Source organism: Chiloscyllium plagiosum, chromosome 2, assembly GCF_004010195.1.
Source record: "Chiloscyllium plagiosum isolate BGI_BamShark_2017 chromosome 2, ASM401019v2, whole genome shotgun sequence".
NCBI classification, from domain to species: domain Eukaryota; kingdom Metazoa; phylum Chordata; class Chondrichthyes; order Orectolobiformes; family Hemiscylliidae; genus Chiloscyllium; species Chiloscyllium plagiosum.
In genome coordinates, this window is record NC_057711.1 from 35,014,075 (window position 1) to 35,032,046 (window position 17,972).

Below are 17,972 nucleotides of genomic sequence, written 5' to 3' on the forward strand. Positions count from 1 at the left end.
GGGTATGGAGGTGCTGGGCCTCCTCCACCGCCGCTCCCTCACCACCAGGTGCCTGGAGGAAGAACGCCTCATCTTCTGCCTCGGAACACTTCAACCCCAGGGCATCAATGTGGATTTTAACAGTTTCCTCATTTCCCCTTCCCCCACCTCATCCTAGCTTCTAACCTCCAGCAACTCGATCCCCTGACCTGTCCGGACTTGTCCGACCTGCCCAGCTCCTTTTCCACCTATCCACTCCCCCCTCTCCTCCCTGACCTATCACCTTCATCTCCTTCCCCACTGACCTATTGTACTCTATGCCACTCTCTCCCCACCCCCACTCTCCTCTAGCTTATCTCTCCACGCTTCATGCTCTCTGCCTTTATTCCTGATGAAGGGCTTTTGCCCGAAACGTCGATTTTGCCTGTCCTCGGATGCTGCCTGAATTGCTGTGCTCTTCCCGCACCACTGATCCAGAATCCAGATTGGTGTAAGTCTTATTAAACATTATTATAGAAATCCTTCCTCAGAAAAGGAGCATTCCACACCTGCAATGATTAATCAGTGGATTAGATTGGTCAATAATGATTTAATAATATGTGGAATATGCTGAATTGTTATAATGTTCTAATGAAGTTATTGCGGTTTACTCTCAACTGTAGGTTTCTAGACAAATGAGTAAAATGAGCAGAAGCAGCTTCTTCCTTTAAGTCTAACATGTAACAAAATTAAAATATTGTCAAGTTCAAATGGTTTGGGACATTAAGGTCTTGCTTATTGCCATTTGGATAAAAATGGATATGTTACACAAAATGGTCAAAAGCCATGGATTGAAATAACATTTGACCCTCTTTTAGCAGAGAATAGCTCAGCCTTATTTTCCTTGCAATAATGTTACTGAGGAAAAAATAAACACTTTATTTAAAAAAAACTTCTGCAACCTTACAATGCCCCCTCACAGCCAACAAAATAGTTTTGATATACTGTTACAATGCAGTAGCTAATCTGCAAGCTCTCACAAACAGCAAACTGATCATGAACAGGTACCAACTGAGGGATCTATATTGACCAGGATACCGGGGACAGGTGTCTTACTATTTTCGAAATATCAGCTGGGAATCTTTTACATCAACTTAAAATGATCGATAATTATAATGTTTTATATCTCATTCAAACTACACTGATATTGGAGTAGTATTCTTGACTTACGCTTGAGTGGAACTGGATCAATGCTCTGTTGATTCAGATGTGAGAGAGCCGAACCAAAATTAACACTTGGCAAAGTAAGAAGAATACTGTCTTTCAAATATAAGTAATATTCTGATATAGTTGTGTTCTTCTATGTTGTGACTGTCTTATAGTTATGATGATTTGGAGATGCTGGTGTTGGACTGGTGTGTACAAAGTTAAAAATCACACAACACCAGTTATAGTCCAACAGGTTTAATTGGAAGCACTAGATTTTGAGGCGCTGCCCCTTCATCAGGTGGTTGTGGAGTGTAAGATTGTAAGATTATAAGATTACACCTTTTTACTCCATAACCACCTGATGAAGGAGCAGTGCTCTGAAAGCTAGTGCTTCCAATTAAACTTGTTAGACTGTAACCTGGTGTTGTGTGATTTTTAACTTTATAGTTATGATTTTACTTTATTGTGTTTTCAGCAAGTTCCTCTCCAAGGCACAGACAACATTCTGACTTGGAACCGTCTTGCTGTTCCTTCAATTTGAATCTGGAATCTGCTTCTAAACAGCACTCTGGGTGTACCTACACAGCATGGATACAGCAGTCCCAGAAGGCAGCTCACCCCAGGAGTTTAAAGGAAGTTAGGAATAGGCAATAGATGTTGGCCAAGCCAATAATGTCCACAACTCATGAGTAAATAGAAAAGTGTCCAACACAGGAAGGGGGAGAATTGAAAGCTTTTCCAAATAACTTTTTCGAGGTATCAGTTGCATTTTAACGTGAGCTGAAAATAATCAGAATATTATTTCTGAAATCAAAACAAAAAAAGCAGCTTCTTATTGCTTCACTTGCACAATCAGTTACAAAGCAGAAATTGCTGGAGAAACTCAAACAGGTCTGTGGAGAGAAAGTGTGTTGCCAGACCTGCTTGAGTTTCTCCAGCAATTCCTGTCTTTGTTTCCAGCATCCGCAGTTCATTTTATTTCAGTTGCAAATCAGTTGTATTTTGACATGAAACGGACATGTACAAATTCTTATAATTTTATTGGATTTTGGGAATATTTGCTGGAGGAGCAATTGTTTTTTTCAGTTAAGACAGGGTCCCTTTAATTGAAATTGCCGGCGTCGCATTGCGTGCGTCAGATGCATGAGCTCCCAGACTGGGTGTAATAAGCGGCAGCAGCAGTGAGACAGACTGAGACTGGCAGACAGTGAGAGATTCAGCAAGGCTTCATTGTAAATCCCAAAGCCGGGAGGAGAGGCAAATCGTGCAGCTGACTTTTGGTATGTTTTCTCAGGAAATTTCAAATGCTTAGTCTCGATTGCAGTGAAATGTTGGAAGGCCCCTGGCTGCACTGGAGATGTAGGTATTAGTGAGTGGAGGTGAACGATTGGATTTAAGGATTGATGTGCAAATCGGCATCGGAGCATGCGCTTTCAACAGCTAGAGGAGACAACAAAACCAATGGGAGATGGTCGACATTCCTGCACAAAATAGCTCTTTTACAACTGACCATCTAAGATGAAAATTTATTTTTAGGATGACCCTCTGTCAACAAGTCTATAGATGATAGTGATCGTGAATGTATGTTATTGGCGCAATATTTTGAGGGATTATTGGAATAATTTTGAGAAAATACCTCCTTTTCTTATCAGTCACAACATAATCAGTCCTCCTGTGTCATTTTCTCATACGAAATTTCTAAAATTTGATCGCCCACTTACGAAACCAGAAACGGAGTCAGGCTTATGAGATGAAGCTTCTGTTCTTGAGGTGGCAGGAAGACATGAGGCAGCAACAATACTTGCTCAAGAACTAATAAAGTGAACCACAGCTTTGCAGCTCAGAAGACTAGTCCTGTACAGTTGCTGAACTTCAACCAGTTTATTATCATGGAGCAAGTGCATCCTAGCTTTAGTGGGAATTAGAACAGGTTTGTGAGTTAATTGATTCTTCTGAATAGACTTGATCTGCCTTGATGTCATTTGAAAACTGATTTAAGAAATCACAATAACAAATAGCTGTAGGACCTGGGTTATGTGAGATTGTCATTGGTTCTATACAAACTTATTAGGAATGAATTGACATAAAATGTATTTTAGGTTATTTCTTGCCTTTTGCAGTGTCAATTTTATGATTGGTTATAAAAATTAAAGGTGGCATAGCCACAATGGACCATAGAGCTGCTGTCTCATTAGAGAGAGGTAATTGAGAAGTGACTGATGAAAAATGTTCTGGTAATTGAATGCCATTGACCTGTGTAATGATGGGATACATGGGGAAAAGAAAACTAGAATGCTATTAGTATCTTGACATTACTTCTCATCTTGAGGCAGTTCAAATTCGATTATTATTTGTGAGCACTTCATGTATGTACAAGGACATGGATACTCTTAAGTAATGTTACATAGCTTTTCTAAATGTTAAAGTGGTTGTTGATTGTACTGTGGAATAATTTCAGTTATGATTTCATTCAGGTGTTATACCCTATTTTTAAATTATTTTTAGTCTTATTCTAATTTTCATTTAATGTAATTAAAGTTGGTCAAGTGTGCAGGAAGAATTCTGTCCTTTAGTTAGGGTGTCCAGAACAAGATGGCATAGAAAGAAAAAAATCAAAGCTGGAGCATTCTGAAATAAAAGCAGAAAGTGCTGGAAATGGCAGGTCTGGGAATGTCTGTGGAGATAGAAATAAAGCTTGGAGTTAAGTATGACTCTTGTACTGAATTCTTGCATGTCTCTGATGAAGGGCTTTTGTCCAAAACATCGATTTTTCTGCTTCTTGGATGCTGTCTGACCTGTGCTTTTCCAGCACCACTCTAATCTTGACTCTTGTACAGAATTGCTCTTTCTCATTTTAGTTTATCTTAGTTCTGTCTTTCTGTGCTTAGACCCAGTGGTGAATATGTATCTATTGGGTTGTGATTAGTCAGTGTCCAGTGTTTTTAAATTTGGAAAAAACCAATCCAAATGCTTCTGTGCAGATAAAAAGGATATCAATTAAAGGTAGAAATGCCAATTTTGTTTTTCGTGTGATTGCCATCTGTTGTTGACATGAAAGTAGGGATCAGTGTGGTGTGATGATTTAAACAAAGTGCTTGGTGCAACTTGTTGTGTTAGTTCAGTGATAATTGGTAATCCTTCAAATTATATAGTCAGAGCATAATTGTTTCTGACAGGGGTGTGTCATAACCGACAGCAAATTACTTGACAAATCGGTGATGTTTCACTTCACAAAGCTTGGTGTAGCATGTAATTTATTTTTATTCAGAATGTATTTCTTTGACTTTCTTGATGGATTCCATTAGTGTGTGAATGTTTCCCGACTCCACTTTGCAAGTGTTTTGGGCCATCCTGAAGTTGGGAAAGGTATTGTATTTGTTCGATGTTTACTTTTTATAAAACAGACTGTGGCCATGCTAGTTCATGTATAGTGTGAAGATATTGTATGTAAACATTTGCTTTTGGATTCCAGTTGTGATTTTCCCCAAAAGGTGATCATTAAATTTAGGTAGCATATTGTATGCCAAGTTCTGACTTATATAGAGGAACAAGAGAATTGTGTTTGGGTCAACAAGGTTAAACTTTACTCTGATTTCATCAGTTATCTGTAATAAATAATTCTTGTACATGGTTCTCAAGGTCCTAGCATTTATTCTTGAAGTGAAAGATGTTTTGCTCATAGAGTCCTACCCTCTGTTATTTCATCCATATGTAAATTTAAGTTTTATTCAGTATGATTGATTAATCAAGCCCAGATCATACAAAAGAGAGAAACTAACATTGGTGTTGTTTTGTGTGATACTTTTTTAAGTAAAAATAATTTATTATGCTTAATACCATGCTGTTTTCAAATCCTAATCCTAATGTAATCGGCTCTGGAATGTCTTAATACAGTCTTTCAATAGAATTACCATTTGTTGTTATGAATTGCATTTTATGTATGGCTATGGTATTGCCACAGACTAATAAAATTACCAATTACTAAAGATATGACCGATGAAATGTGGTTTCTTAGTTGAGCAATCATTAATCTTGAGTATCCCTGAACAAGAGCTGAGGAATTCTTGGACCCCTGAGTGCTCAGGTGATGCTGTTGACTTTCATACATTTAACTGTTGTGAGGGACCTTTTTTAAAATAATGTTCAGGCATTAACCTCCTGTCATCTAAGAAACCAGTAATTGAATGTTGCTACTAACAGAGGGACATGATCTAATATTTGGAAATGGCTTCATAATGGAGGAATGATTAAGGGGTATTCACTGTTTCTTACCAAATCCTGGCTTTTTAGTGGCTATTCTGGATGTTAAATAGGCAAAAAGAAAGTTCCAGCTATTTCCTTTATTAATTTAGGTTTTTAAATGGTGGACAGAGGGCTTGTTTGAAAGCATTGTGGACATAAATAACTTCCCTGAGGAATTTAATTAAGATTTGTGCACCTGGGAAAGGGAAACAAAAGACTTTGCATAGCATAAAGTGAGAGGCTTCTCTAATTGGTACCTTCTGCAGTGTGAATGGTTCATACCAATTACCAGGTGCTGTTGACATTAAGATGCTACAAAATCTTTTCCAAGTGAAATCTTTTAATAAAATCATCAATTAGTGCATATGTGTAGGAGTGTTTATTGTAATAAAGTATACTGCAGCATTATATGGATTATCGCAGGATAGTGGCCGGTTTACACATTTGGGGACTGAGTGTAAATCTGTAACTTAGCTTTTTGCATAAATGAATAGTTTATAAGATATCTAGACTGAAATAAATTCAGCAAGTAATTTATTTTAGTTGTCCAGAACAATACGTTAACCAGACTTCTTTTTCTGCAACGTTGACATGATAGCTATAATGAAATAAGAATACCATTTTTTTTTTGCCACATCTGTTTTTAAAAGAAGTGACTGTAAACAATTGGGATTTAAGAAATAAGACTATTTAAATCCTTGAATGGAATTGAACAATGCTATGTTTGACAAAAAATATGAAAGCCCCATGATGCAATGTGCAAGTTATAGAATTGTACATGACAAAGCAATTTCATCTCTATTTTGAATTGAGGCATTGCAGGTCAACTTTTCATTTTTGATTGCAATGACATGCCTCATGGTTACTGAGAACTCGGTCTTTTGAGATAATTGTCCCTGCTTCTAGTATGAACAAGTATAACATCCATCATTTTGTAGCTTCTATATCTGCTTTTGATGCTGTAAATATTCAGTTTGGGAATCCTTTGCATGCTGGTATGAACCAATGGGCAGAGAGAGTTGTCATCTTTCCACTGAAACCTTCAAAGAAATCAGAGTAGACTTCTTTGGAATCGTTTCTGAACTAGAGTTGACAGAACCATCTTTGTTGTTGTTGAGATAAGCACTATACTGGTACTGAGAGTCATAGAGATGTACAGCACAGAAACAGACCCTTCAGTCCAACTCGTCCATGCCAACCAGATATCCTAGACAAATCTAGTCCTATTTGCAAGCATTTGGACCATATCCCTCTAAACCCTTCCTAGTTGTATACCCAGCCAGGTGCCTTTTAAATGTTGTAATTGTACCAGCCTCCACCACTTCCTATGGCAGCTTATTCCATACATGCACCACCCTCTGTGTGAAAAGTTGCCCTAAGGTCCCTTTTTAAATCTTTCCCCTCTCACTCCAAACCCATACCCTCTGCTTTTTGATTCCCCACCCCAGGGAAAAGACATCTATTTACCCTATCCATGCCACTCATAATTTTATAAACCTCTATAAGGTCACCCCTCAATCTTCAATGCTCCAGGGAAAATAGCCTAGCCTAGTCAACCTTTCCCTATAGCCGTATTAATATCCTTGTAAATCTTTTTTCTGAGTCCTTTCAAGTTTCACAGCTTCCTTCCTATAGCAGGGTAACCAGATTGCACACAGTATTCCAAAAGTGGCCTAACTAATGTCCTGTACAGCTGCAATATGACCTCCTCACTCCTATACTCAATGCACTGTCTAATAAAGCAAACCAAATGCCTTCTTCATTATCCTACCTACAGCAACTCCACTTTCAAGGAACTATGAGTCTGCATTCTAAGGTCTCTGTTCAGCAGGACCTTACCATTATGTTTATAAGCCCTGCTCTAATTGCCTTCTCAAAAGGCAGCACCTCACAGTTATTTAAATTAAACTCCATCTGCCACTCCTTGGCCCATTGACCCAATTGGTCAAGATCCCGTTTTACTCAGGTAACCTTCTTTGCTGTCCACTACACCTTTAATTTTGGTGTCATCTGCAAACTTACTAACCATACCTCCTATGTTCACATCCAAATCATTTATATAAATGACAAGAAGCAAGTGGACCCAGCACCGATCTTTGTAGGACATGACTGGTCACAGGCCTCCAATCTGAAACGCAACCTTCCACCGCCATTCTCTGTCTTTTACCTTCGTGCCAGTTTTGAATCCAAATGGCTAGTTTTCCTCTATTCCATGTGATCTCACCTTACCAACCAGTCTACCTAGAGAAAGATTGTCAAACATCTTACTGAAGCTCATATGGATTATGTTTCTTACTTCAGTTAATCCCGCTTTTTAAAAAAATTGTTCTGTATATTTTACTTCCTCTGAAATCACTGTTTCCATTTGTAAGCCACATACTTTCAATTTTATATAGAGTACTCTTTTTTTTGTTTTTTCTGCAGCAATGTAGTAAATACTTCAAAATCCATTAATTTGAATTGTTCAGGTACTGATTCTAATGTTGCAATTTTTTGGAATTAAGAATTTTTTTAAAAAAGGAGAATGCTTACTTATATTTGAAATTGGAGGCATGGTTACAGGAGCAAGTGTTGGCTACTTGTAAGGTGACATGGCACAACTTTTGACTCTTATTCCTCTTAAACCACAGCTATCTCTTATAGATGATTCATCCCCTGTGCTTAGTGAATTAAAATCCAAGATTCATCTTACTGTCATTTTTAATATTTTTCAACTATCTTTAAAGTGCCTTCCTTCTAAAATATGTTGACTTTGAAATCCACGTTGTCCTCTAATTATTCTTTTCTTGCCTTGACCTCTATTGTTTTCAAATATGCTGTGGTTCTCCGTTTCAATTTTAGTTCATCAATAAGCTGCTTGATTTTTAAAAAGTGTCTAGTTTTTCACATGTCACAAGATCCTGAGAGGACTTGAATGGATGGATGTAGAAAGAATATTTCCTCTTCTGGGCGCATCTAGAACTAGGGCACTGTGGTTTAAAAGTGAAAGGTCGCCCATTTAAGAGCATAAAATATTTCTTCCAGAGGGTTGAGAATCATTGGAGTTCCCTTCTTTTGAGGCATTGGATGCAGAATCTCTTTTAAGGCAGAGGTGGATAATTTTTCATGCCCTTGGTAATCAATTATTAGAATCTAATTATTAGAATCTATTCATGGTATGTAGGAATCTGGAGTTGATCTAATATCCAATCTCTCAATATCTTATTGAATGGCGATGCAGGCTCAAAGTTCCCCTTTTTTTTGTCACCTCTTGTTATTTAATACATCTGTTGTCGCTGGCTATAGATTTGTTATACACTTTTAGATGTTTCTGATACTGTTCCATTATCAATTGTGTCTCACAGGATTGTGATGAAGCCAATATGTTGTTTTCATTTTATATTTGTACTATAGCCATTTTTCACTTCGCCCATTAATCTTAGTGACGAGTCTTCAATACTGCTTGCCTGTGATCAAGGTGTGACCATCCTGTTGCTATACCAGTAATCATTCTTGGGAAACAAAGTTGCTGGTTATTTTTAATCAAATTTTGTGTGGACATGCAGCTAACATGGGTGTACTGTCTGCATTTTCTGCAGGTGTTTTGCCAGTTTTAGGCTCTTATCATACTTTCTACTTGTGCTAAATTGACTCATTAAGATACTTGATACACATTTTGGATATTTAATCTCTACATACAAGAAGTCTTTTTTTAAAATTAAGCTGGCGGAGCAAGTGAAATGGATTGCATTTTCTTGGTTATATATCTGAACATGTGGATCACCTTGACCCAGGAATATTAAGAGTTGAAAAATGTGGCGATGGAAAAGCACAGGAGGTTAAGCAGCATCCAAGGAGCAGGAGAATCGATGTTTAGGGTATAAGCCCTTCAGGAATGTGGGAGGGGGGGAAAGGGGGCTGAGAGATAAATTGGAGGGTGGAGAGGGGGAACTGGGAGAAGGTAGCTGGGAAAGTGATGATAAATAGATGCAGGTTGGTGGTAATTGTGATAGGTCAGAGGGGAGAGTGGAGCAGATAGGTAGGAAGGAAGATGGACAGACAGTTCAAGAGGACGGTGCTGGGTTGAAGGAGAAATTTGCTCCTTGAATGCTGTCTGATCTGCTGTGCTTTTCTAGCGCCACACTTTTCAACTCTGATCTCCAGCATCTGCAGTCATGGCGCCATAGAGATGTACAGCATGGAAACAGACCATTCGGTCCAACCTGTCCATGCCGGATAGATATCCCAACCCAATCCAGTCCCACCTGCCAGCACCCGGCCTCTATCCCTCCAAACCCTTCCTATTCATATACCCATCCAGATGCCTTTTAAATGTTGCAATTGTACCAGCCTCCACCACTTCCTCTGGCAGCTTATTCCATATGCATACCACCCTCTGTGTAAAAACGTTGCCACTTAGGTCTCTTTTATATCTTTCCCCTCTCACCCTAAACCTATGCCCTCTAGTTCTGGACTCTCCAACCCCAGGGAAAAGACTTTGCCTGTTTACCCTATCCGTGCCCCTCATGATTCTGTAAACCTCTCTAAGGTCATCCCTCACCCTTCTCACTTTCTCCCAGGAATATTAGGCAGAAAGAGGTTCATGTCCATATTTGAGCACTGAGTCCATGTGCATCCAATTTTTACAAGAAGGTCTTGAGTTCCACTCCTGACTTTTGCATAAGAAGGCAGTTCCTTTGAAACGGCCAAAGTATGAACCCTGCACGAGAGTCTCGCAGATAAAAATAATGAGTATAGTTCAAAATGGCTCTAAATAAAGAAAATTAAGTTTTTTATCCAGCTTTCCTGATCAGGGCAAAATCACCAATTTTTGTTTGGAGTATGTGGAGTTGATTTATCTTTGCTGCGGTTCTGCTGATGCAAAACATGTCACATAATATTTTTCGTATTCACAGGAAAGAACTGTGCTCCTGTAATACATTTTTGAAATGAGCGATTACTTGTGGAAAGATCTATAATCGTTTGTTCAGTTTCAGATTCATTGTATTTTTGGAGGCTCACTGAATCTTAATGGAATTTTCCAGAACACAATGGCTACCTTCAAGACGAACACACCCTGATTTTAGTCTGCCAAGTAAACAGAATGTGAGCATTATTACAGACAGTATAATAGTTGCAAGGCGAGGGTTCTTGTGGAGTGGTAGTGTCCCTACCTCTGAACGAGAAGACCTGGGTTCAAGTCCTACTTGCTCAGAGGAGTGCAATAGTATCTCTGAACAAGTTGGTTAGAACATATATGGTTGCAAGATTAGAGTGGTGCTGGAAAATCACAGCAAGTCAGGCAGCATCCAAGGAGCAGGAAAATCGACGTTTTGGGCAAAAGGCCTTCATCAGGGAAGGGCTCCTGCCCGTAAAGTTGATTTTCCTCCTCCCTTGGATACTGCCTGACTTGCTGTGCTTTTCCAGCACCGCTGTAATCTTGACTTTGATCTCCAGCATCTGTAGTCCCCACATTTGCCTATATATGGTTGCAAAGCAACCCTGGCAAGTTTCTCCCCCACCTACCACACCCCTCACCAAACATAAGAGTGCTGAGGCCGGTTGTGGTTTCCTGACTGCCACTTGATTTGGAATGAGAAATTTGGCTCAGATCAGAAATTAAAACTCTGACCTTCTTGTCATTAGACTCTGTATTGTTGTACATTAACCTGGAGAACAAGCTGTTACTTTAATAGAACCGCACTTTTAACATTTTTCTGAGAAGAATATGTAAGAAATGTCACATTAATTTAGGGGTAATAAGAACTATTTAATTGAATGTACGCCCAAATAAATTTGTGCTATGGCAGAACAAAAGCTGGTATTAAGAATATTTTCAGCATATAGCCTTGGACAGTTTGTTCGAGTAGTCTGACATTGATAGTGTGTGTCAACATGTTACTTTTAATAAATTACAAAATGTCAAGTACATTATGGTCTCAAAACCATTATATATTGTGCCTTGTAGATGATGAGCAGGCTTTGGAGAGTCAGTGGATGAGTTATTAGCTAACATGGAAATAACATTCTAGTCTCTGACTTGCTCTTGCACCCATGCATATTTGACTGTTCCAGTTCTGTTTCTGATCAGTGGTAATTCCCCACATGTGTGCTATAAATGGCATTTGCCACCATCAGCCCAAGCCAGAAAGATACAAAGGTCTTGCTCCATCTGGACACAGTGCTTCAGTATTTGAAAATTTTCACGCAGATTGTGGTACATGTATGGAATGAGTTGCCAGAGGAAGTGGTGGAGGCTGGTACAATTACAATATTTTAAAAGGTATCTGGATGGGTATATGAATAGGAAGGGTGTAGAGAGATATGGGGCAAATGCTGGCAAATGGGATAAGACTTATTTAGGATATCTGGTTGGCATGGACGGGTTGGACCAAAAGGTTTCCATGCTGTATAGCTCTATGACTCGAAGTTGCAGTTGGTCCGGAAAATTGTGCACATATGCCCACTTCTGACATTATGATGTAGGGAAGGTCATTGATGAAGCAGCTGAAGATGGTTGGGTCTAGGACACTACCCTGACAACTGATCTGTTCTGAGTCTGAAATGATTGATCTCCAGCAATCACAACCATTTTCCTCTGTGCTAACTAATGCAGAACCTACTACCTTATTCCCACCTACTTCAATTTTGCTCAGGCTCCTTTATACTGAATGGTATTAATGATACTTGATGCTAGCAGGTACCCTGTCTTATGGAATTTAGCTCTTTCTTGGACCGCAAGAAGGTCCGAGCAATATGACCCTGGCATTGTGAGCTGCTTATTGCTGAATACAGCTTATTGCTGTACTATCAACTGTGCCACTTGATAGTACAGTTGACAACAAATTCCTCACTATGATCATTGTGAGTGGCCTAATCTGACAGTAATTGGTTGAATTCTTGAACAGTTTTCCACACAGCCGGGTAGATGCAGATCTTTGTTGTAGCTATGCAACTGTGGGTAGGGGTAGGATTAGAGTGGTGCTGGTAAAGCACAGCAGGTCAGGCAGTATCTGAGGAGCAGGAATATTGAATTTCGGGCAAAAGCCCTTCATCAGGAATTGGGGCAGGCTAGTTCTAGAGTCTTGTGTACTATAGCTAGAAGATTGTCAGGGTAAACCAACTATTGTTATCAAATGAAGTGTGAGTGGAACTGGATCTGGTGGGGAGTGTTTTAAGAGGAACTGAAATCATCCACTGAACCCTTCTAGATGAAGGTATTTGGGAATGTTTCAGTCCCATCTTTGTCTGCTCTTTCCATACCACAAAGAGAAAATGTTTGGCTTTCAAGTTTACAACACTTGAAAAGTGGTACCTCAAGTAGATAACATTTTTATTTTTTAAAAAATCCTTACAGGATACCGGATTGTAAGGCTGATAATCAAGAAGTAGTACGAAATCCATGTAAAACCCTTTTTAATGGCTCAGGTGTTGTGTGCTGTGTTAGGCTTAGAACAACAGCAAGAAGGAAAAAAGGATGGTTCATATGAAGGTGACCCACATGGAAAAAGCTGAAAGAGAGATAAGAAAGGACTACAGTAAGAATTTTGAGACCATACATAAATTCCAACCAGATCAATAGCTGCCTGGTAGGAGGAAGTAGAAATCTGAAGGAAGACTTAAAATTTTGACTGTTTCTGTTAGAATGGTATAGGTTGTGGCTAATTCAATAGAGCTATTTCAAATGCTAAAAGAGGGAGTGAAGGGCAAAGAATAGCTGAAACAACCTGCTTCTGAGGGGTCTTGAATCTCTAGGACATTGATCAAAGTTTACATTAGAGAGATTTAGGTCAGAACAAGAGAGATGTTCTGGCACAGGAACTTGAGGGTCTGTAAAATTAATGGTTAAATTAACTGTCAACTTTTAAGATGAGGTTAGAAAAGGGAAATTGGAGTAGAGAGGCATTTTAAGTTATGAATATTGTTCAAGTAGCAGGTAATAGTGGATAGATAGGGCTGCGGTGTTCTCATGTCTATGCTGCATTTGCTGACAACACTAGAACCATTGCACAGAGCTGTTACAAGATTGCATCTGGCACTTTACTACTTGTGTTTTATTACTTTTTGTTTCATTGCTAATGCTGGGTTAAGAATTTTAAGGTAAATAATGCCATTTTCAAAACGTCCATGTTGTTGAGTCGATTATATTTGCCATTTTGTGCTAGTGGCAAGACATTGGATAGGTCACATCTAAGGATGGACCTAAGGGTGGAAATTACAAAGGCACTGGTCATAAACCTCCATGGAGTATGGCTGTAGATTTCATAAAAAATGAGGAGATAGCAGCATTAACCCAGAACGACAGACCAATTTGTTTAATCTCTGAACCAAGGGTGTTGGAAATCTGAAGCAAAAACTGAAATTGAGAGAAACTTAGCAGGTCTGTAGAGATAAGTGTTAATGTTTTGAGTCCCGTGACCCTTCTTCACAACTACGTTTTCTTGTTTCAGATCTTCACCGTCCATAATACTTTGTTTTGTTTTAAAGTTTAACTCTGCCATTTCTCTTCCAGGTATGCACAAGTTGAAGTTCTGCTTCTGTCTCTAACAGGATTTCCACACCATCATTACTTTCTTTCAGCCTCTGGGTATTTGACAAAGCATTTGCCAAAACTTGCTTCCAGAGCCACAACTCATTCCTCAGTGAGTGCCTCCGGCTCAAACTTGCCTTGGTCGATTCCAACTGAAGTTTGATCCTTCTTGTTTCAAATCCACACAGGATCACAGGTATCTCTGTGATGTACAATGCTTCTCAGACAACTGTTCTTGCTGCAACTTGGGATCTCCACTCCATGCCATGTAACACCATATGCACATTCATAGATCATAGAATCCCTACAGTGTGGAAACAGGCCATTTGGCCCAACAAGTCCACAATGACCCTCCGAAGAGTAACCCACACAGACCCATTCTTCTAAATTTAACCCCTGACTAACACACCCAACCTACAAAACCCTGAATACTATGGGCAATTTAGCATGGCCAATTCACCTAACCTGTACATCTTTGGATTGTGGGAGGAAACCGGAGCACCCAGAGGAAAGCCGCGCAGATCTGAGGAGAATGTGCAAACTCCACACAAACAGTCGCCCAAGGCTGGAATTGAATCCGGGTCCTTGGCACTGTGAGACAGCAGTGCTAACCACTGAGCCACCATGTTGCCCTTTGTCTTTCAACCTCTCTCCATGCTGTCTCCGAGCTGTCCTGCTCCCCAATTCCATTTCATTATTTGGTTTTTCTTGACATTACTTCTTTCCAGGCAATAAGGTTTGCAAGCTTCAACAACTCGGAGATACCTACACCCCTCTGGCATTTCTTTTTCCCCTCCCTTTCCCTCTGTCTTCCACTTTCTCCTTACCCCACTTAGAGTCATAGAGATCTACAGCACGGAAACAGACCCTTTGGTCCAACTTGTCCAAGCTGACCAGATATCTCAACCTAATCTAGTCCCATTTACCAGCAATAGGCCCATATCCCTCCTATTTACATACCCAACTAGATGCCTTTTAAATGCCGTAACTGTACCAGCCTCCACCACTTCCTCTGGCAGCTCATTCCATACACGCACCACCCTCTGCGTGAAAAAGTTGCCCTTTAGCTCCCTTTTATATCTTTCCCCTCTCACCTTAAACCTATACCGTGTAGTTCTGGACTCCACCATGATTTTACAAACTTCTATAAGGTCACCCCTCAGACTCAGACTCTCCAGGGAAAACAGCCCCAGATTATTCAGCCTCTCCCTATAGCTCAAATCCTTCAACCCTGGCAACATCCTTGTAAATCTTTCTTGAACCCTTTCAAGTTTCACAACATCCTTCCAATAGGAAGAAGACCAGAATTGCACACAGTATTCCAAAAGTGGCCTAACCAATGTCCTGTACAGTCACAACATGACCTCCCAACTCCTGTACCCAATACTCTGACAAGTAAAGCATAACAAATGCCTCCTTCACTATTCTATCTACCTGTGATTCTACTTTCAAGAAACTATGAACCTGTACTCCAAGGTCTCTTTGTTCAGTAACACTCCCCAGGACCTTACCATTAAGTGTATAAACACTGCACTAATTTGCTTTTCCAAAATGCAGCACCTCGCATTTATCTAGATTTAACTCCATCTGCCACTCCTTGGCCCATTGGCCCATCTGATCAAGATCCTGTTGTACTCTGAGGTAACCTTCTTCACTGTCCACTACACCTTCAATTTTGGTGTGATCTGTAAACTTACTAACTATACCTCTTATGCTCACATCCAAATCATTTATATAAATGACAAAAAGCAGCGGACCCAGCACAGATCCTTGTGGCACTCCACTGGTCACAGGCCTCCAGTCTGAAAAACAACCCTCTAACACCTTCTACCTTTTGAGCCAGTTCTGTACCAATAGCTAGTTCTCCCTTTATTCCATGAGATCTACCCTTGCTAACCAGTCTCCTGTGGGGAACCTTGTTGAATGCCTTACTGAGGTCCATATAGATCCAGTCTGCCCTCATCAATCCTCTTTTGTTACTTCTTCCAAAAACTCAATAACTTCGTGAGGCATGATTTCCCAAGCAGAAAGCCATGCTAATTATCTCTAATCAGTCCTTGCCTTTCCAAATATGTGTAAATCCTGTCCCTCAGGATTCCCTCCAACAACTGCCTCTCCTTACCACCCTTCTTAAACAGTGGCCAACCTCCAGTCCTCTGGCACCTCACCTGTGACTATCGATGATACAAATATCTCAGCAGGAGGCCCAGCAATCACTTCCCTAGCTTCCCGCAGAGTTCTAGATATCCTGACCAGGTCCTGGGGATTTATCCACTTTTTTATTTTAAGCTGTCCAGTACCGCCACCTCTTTTGTCCATGATGGATTTATAAAATCCCTTTGGATTCTCCTTAACTCTATTTGCCAAAGCTATCTCATGTCCCCTTTTTGCCCTCCTGATTTCCCTCTTCATTATACTCCTACTGCCTTTATATTCTTCTTAGGATTCACTCGATCTCTCTTGTCTATACCTGCTTCTATCTTTTTCTTAACCAAAATCTCAATTTCTCCTTGCCAGGTCTTTACTGTTCCTTCTGACCTTTGGCTGTCTGCTGCTGAATGTTCTGTACTCAACAAGGATCTTAATGTTCTCTACCTAGATCCCCAACTCAAAGAATTTCAGGCATGACAGACATTGAACTCTTCTGTCACCTTCACCTGTGTGCCCATTTCTTTTTACAGTCTTCTCCTACAGGTCTCTTCACCCGTCTCCAACACTCTTCCTCCACCTGGGTCCCTCCCACAGCCCTTTTAGCTGCGCTCAACCTGTTCATTGAGAACTGTCAACATGACAATGGTCACCTTAGGTTTTGTGCCCCACTCACCCATTCGATCCTATTTCCCTCTGAACTAACCACACTCTGTGCTCTCGCACCCTACCCTGACTTTGTAATCAGTTGTGAAGAAGGGTCACAGGGATCAGTGTTAATTCTGTTTTTCCTCCACGGATGCTGGCAGACCTGCTGAGTTTTTCTAGTGACTTCTGTTTTGTTAGTGTAATCATTTGTGGGAAAGCTGATATTGCCTGTACCAACTGACCACCTACACTCAAGCCATTTTCCAGCACCTGATCCTGAAGATGTAACACCAGGTTCCTGTTTAAATCGGTTGACAGTTTCTGCCTTGACCACCAAACTGGGCAGTGAAATCCAGGCATACGTTACCTTCTGGATGAAAAAACTCTTCTTCCTGTCCTTTTAATCTTTCTACCATTTGCACACACAACTCCAGCTGTGGCCTAACCAGTGTCTTCTGTAGTTCTAGAATTACATTCCTGCTTTTGTATTTAATAACTTGTCTAAAAAAGGCATACATCCCAAATGCTGACTTTAACACTTTACCTTGAGGGACCTAAAGATATTCACTCCAAGATCTCAACCACCTAATTATATTCTATTTCCTTGCTCTGCTTCCTTGCTTCAAATGCACAAACTTGCATTTCTCTGAACTGAATTCCATTTACTGCTTATTCAGCTTTAGCAAGCCATTGATATCCTCTTTCAGATGACAGTTATACTCTACACAGTTGACTCCTCAGCCAATTTTTGTGTCACCTGCAGATTTCCGAATCAAGCCTTCCCACAGTTCAGTGTAAAGCATTAGTGAGCACAACAGACAACAAGGGAACTAGTATTGTGCTCTTTGGAACAGTGCTCCATTCACAAAAACATTACTCTTTGTTTCCTCTCAGAGTCATTTTTGGACCCAATTTCCCACATTTTGCTGATGCACATGAGTCTTAATATTTTTTAATAGTTTACTATGTGGGAGCTTGACAATTGCCTTCCTAAAGTCCATGTTGATAATACCTACTGCACTACCCTTATCAGTCATCCTTGTTAATTCCTCAAATTCAATCAAGTTATAAAGGCACGGGGTCTTAACAAAACAATAGACAATAGGTGCAGGAGTAGGCCATTCTGCCCTTCGAGCCTGCACCGCCATTCAATATGATCATGGCTGATCATTCCTAATCAGTATCCTGTTCCTGCCTTATCTCCATAACCCTTGATTCCACAATCCTTGAGAGCTCTATCCAACTCTTTCTTAAATGA

General features: G+C 40.0%; 1 protein-coding gene across 3 annotated transcripts in view; it reads left to right on the top strand.

Annotated features, from left to right (window-relative positions):
- The first annotated feature begins 2,297 nt into the window (after positions 1-2,297).
- The window catches only part of LOC122558645 (soluble lamin-associated protein of 75 kDa-like), a 108,859-nt gene continuing 93,184 nt past the window's right edge, over positions 2,298-17,972 (top strand). For 2 of the 3 annotated variants that reach the window (XM_043707446.1, XM_043707458.1), the window contains exon 1: positions 2,298-2,447. The gene's annotated coding sequence lies outside the window, so the exon portion shown is untranslated. Of the gene's footprint in view, positions 2,448-4,508; positions 4,534-17,972 lie in introns of those variants that run through there. The other variant, XM_043707454.1, reaches the window with a different exon arrangement.